Genomic DNA, 4,276 nt, shown 5'->3' with positions numbered 1-4,276 from the left:
AAAAAAAAAAAAGAATGTAAAATCTCTTTACCCTCTAGTTCTCCCAAGACTGAGCACACGCACTTCAATCAGGGCGAGTGGCAGGTTAGGGAGTGTGGGGTGCCCTCTGGAATTCGGCATCTGGCCCAGTTGACGGTTGTTTAATGAAACACCGAATAAGCTGAGTTAGGAGAATGCCGGGTTGGAGAGCTTGGAGATGGGTGTGTGCAGGGCATGTGGACAGGGTTCCGCAGAAGGTGAGGGCGGCTGGAACAGGGCAGGGGTCCCAGGCACCAGGAAAGACTGAGTTCAGAAGGCAGCTCCCACACTGGCTCCATCCTGGGCAGAAGTGAGTTCCCGAAGTCTCAGTTTTCCCACCTGTAAAGTCATTGTTTCCAGGATTAAAGGGGCAGAGAACCTAAAGCACCTGGCCCATGCCACGTGCTCCAGACAAGTTAGCCATTAATCAGGTGATGCCGTGCCACTGACAAAGATGACGGTGTGTACTCCAGCTTCCCTCAGAATCCCAGGGGCTGGCCTGCAGGCTTCAGAAACCCTTGTTGGATGGGCAAGTGAGGATGAGGCCTCTGGCAGCTGATAGGGCCTTCTTTCCCCAGCCTCAGGAATGGATGGGGTTGGGGGAGAGGTGAGGGAGGCCAGTGAGCTCATGGCTGGGGATGGCTTCACAGTGCAGAACTGAAGTAATGCATTTAGGGAAAATAACCCAAGTTACACAGAAAATGCAAGAGGGACTCTCATGGACATGCCCACTGGGACAAGTGTAGGAATGCAGAGCAGACACTGTCCTGCAGGTGAATTCAAGGGAGGTCCCAGAAAATGTGATGTCCCAGCTGAGCCAGGACAAGGGGTCACAGGGTCAGGGGGACGGGGAAGGGCGTTCTCACAGAACGAGAACCCGTGAACCAAGGCTGGAGGTGAGAGAGTAGGCAGAAAGGAAGCTCATAAGATAAATAGAACAGAGGCTGACCCAAGGTCCTGCAAGTTCCCTGCGGTAGAGAGGCCTAGAGGAATCCCTGTCAAAGAGAGAAAGTCACTTTCTGTATAGCCTGGGCCCTCAAGCCTTTATCTCCCAGCTGGACTGGTAGCCGCCCCCACCTCCCCGGCACTGAGGCCACTCCTGCCCCAACCCTGCATGGAGAGCAGAATGACATATGCCTGTCTGGATTTGCAAAATAATGCAGTTATTGTGGCTGTTATCTCAAAATATTTGCAAATAGACCACATATAACTTATTTTCAGAAAGCTTTTCTCTTGGGCAATTAATTTAATATTTCAGCTTTTTTAGACTATTCATCAGGATGATCTGTTCAGGTCCTTAAATACCCATGGTCTGATGAGGGCTCCAACAGCTTCATTCTCGCACAGCGTGTCCTGGGCAAGGAGTGCTGGTCCTCTGAGGTCCTCAGCAGATAGCCCCGCACAGAAAGGCTTAAATGTTTCCTGCAGGAGAAAATGAGCAAACCATAAACCCCAACTGAGCTCTGCACTGAGTTCAGTGTTGTCCCCCAAAAAATTTGGTCCACCCAGAGCATGGCCTTCTTTGCAGATCACACTGGATTAGAGTGGGACCTAAATCCAGTGAGAATGTCCTTGTAAGACACAGAGGAGGGCACACAGGGACAGACGAGAAGGCCGCATGAAGATGGAGGCAGAGATTAGAAAACCAAGGGTCACTAGCAACCCCCAGAATTCGGGAGAAAATCTGAAGTCGATTCTTCCTCGGAGCTCCCAGGAGGAACCAACCCCGCCAACACCCTGATCTCAGGCCGCAGACTGTGAGACAAACCACCCAGTTTGTGGGGCTTTGTGACGGAAGCCATGAGCCACGACTTCACGCTCCAGGGGCTTGTGGTGGTCCAGGCCCACCGCATCAGGCCCGCACCTCACTCTAGACACACACCCCCTTCCTTTCCCAATCAGCACCACAGCTCGTTCTGCCTTTCCACTGCACACCCAGGGTCCGACGTTGCCACACTGTTTATTCATAGAGCCCAACAGATAGGAGCCCCTGGTCAGGTTGTTGCCAGCCCCTGGCAGCTCACAGAGAGAGCTGGGCCGGGTCCACACACTTTTTTTTCCTTCAGCAAAAGGGTAGTTCTTGAAGAGTAGTTTCTGAGTAGGAGAGCATGATCTGACCCATGTTCTAGGGAAATGTTGCACCGGGAGTGGAGAAGAAGAGAAGGATCAAGCTGGTGGTTTAGGAAAAGGGTAAGGGCCACAGCAAGTACTCAAGGCCAAATCTGGGGCCTGGGTGTTGGGGAGAAAGGCAGGTGAGGTGGGTACCCCTCCAAGTGCCCTCAGCAGAACCGGGGCAGAGGTGGTGTGGGCCGAGCAGTCTCTGTCTACCCATCTGCCTGTTCTGCACAACCCAGGTAGGTCTGGCCACACTCGGCCACGGTCTTCAGGGCCAGGACAAGACCCATGCGGAGACAAGGAGGAAAGGGTTGTTTGTGTGTTTAAAGGAATATGTTGTGCTTTACCACAGGTTTTATCGATCCCAAAGTAACAAGCCATTTTATTGACATTCTGTTGATAAATGGCAGATAAAAAGGCAAAACAGAGATCAGGGCTTCTCTAATTGAAACGCCCACGTACAAATAGATCCCCTCTAAACACGGAGATTTTAAGACAACTGTTATAAACACAGCTCTGGGAACCACCAGGCTTTCTCCTGCCACCCCAGGAAGTCCTTAGAGAATTCAGATTGGGGACACAATGATTCATGAAGACTCTTTTCCGAAGTTAATTCTTTCCTTTTTTTTTTTTTTTTTTTTGGTGTTTTGTTTCTGTCAGTCACTGTATTAAAGAAATCAAGCAAATATTGGATCACGTGGAAAGTCAACCAGTTGGCGTTAGACTGCTGCCTCTGTCTCCTGTAAGAAATTGGTAAATAGGTATATAAAGTTTATACATAATTATATGCCAGGATTCACTTTTCTTAAGGTCTCTGTCATTTATTAATTTTCTTTCTTGATGAGAAAGCAGCGCTTTGGGGCAATAATAACCTTGAGGGCACCACAGGACAGAGTGGCGGGCAGGCAGCCCTTGCTCAGAGTGGGAGCTGAGCTGAAGGTGACACCAAAGAGGTCAGCACCAACAAGCCGTGATAGGTGTCTGTGCAACACAGACCCACGTAAGCACCTAGGAGCTCAGCCTGCCCCACGCCACTGGCACCGGTGCCAGCGCAGCTCACATGTGTCTTGCTGTGCTGTGCCAGCATCCAGGTGAGGGTCCACCTCCACTCTCCTCCCCCAGCATGCAACAGAGTGTGCAGGACTCCATGCAGCTCAGCACCCACCAGGAACCCTCCAAGCCATGCTCCCCATGTACAAATCCTACAACACGGCCAGGGGATGTGCCAGTCTGCAGCCAGGCCTCTCCAACTCAGACAGGTTCTACCTGGAGCCCTGGACACCCCGGACACCCCTGCTGGCCTGGCCTTCAGACACTTCTCATGAGGCAGCGTGTGTCTGTTTGCATGTATGTGTGTTCATGTGTGTGCACACACGTGTGGCCATATGCACACATGTAATGTGTGTGCACATGCATTTGTGTTTATGTGCACTGGTCTGTGCGCTCGTGTGTACGTGTGTGTGTGTGTGTGCATGTTCAAGGCCTCGGGACTGTGCCATGACACCGGCCAGGAGTAAAATCCGTAATCGCTGCACGAACTTCATCACAAACGCTGTCTGGCTGGTTTTTAAAATTAAATGATTGTTTAATTGAATTTCAGTCAAAAATTCAATTGTGTGGTTCAGATTTGTGTTGCCAAGGGCAGAGCACCCCTTCTGACAAAGGAAAGATACCTGAGACCCTGGGAGGGCCTGCTGACCAATCTAGGTGAACGTGCCTTGTTTGGTGGCTCGTGTGTTATCTTAAAGTATTCCCTTAAAGACAAACCACCTTCGTGTTGAAAATAATAACTTACAAACTCAGCATTAAGCCACGGAACAACACTAAATGTGTTTTGTTTCATTCTCGGACGTTGTCATCATTGTGAATTCTTTCTGGCCGCCGCTAGGCCAGCCAGGAGTTCCTTATTATTCTGAGAAGCAGAGAAGTACCCATTTTAAGAAAGTTCCAGGGACTGGCATTATTTTGTAGGGAGCATAAGGAATCAATTCTAGAAAACTAAAATTTACAAGAAGTAGAATGGACGTGCATGAGAAGTGAGTTCTGCGAGGCAGGTGCCCATCAAGGCGTGGGAGTGGTCCCAAGGAAGTCAGTCCTAATTCAAAATTCCCCACTCATTTCCCTGAGTAGTGATCTTTGGAGC

Source organism: Ursus maritimus, unplaced genomic scaffold (genome assembly GCF_017311325.1).
Source record: "Ursus maritimus isolate PB19 unplaced genomic scaffold, ASM1731132v1 scaffold_8, whole genome shotgun sequence".
NCBI lineage: Eukaryota > Metazoa > Chordata > Mammalia > Carnivora > Ursidae > Ursus > Ursus maritimus.
Note: the sequence above shows the minus strand (reverse complement) of the source record.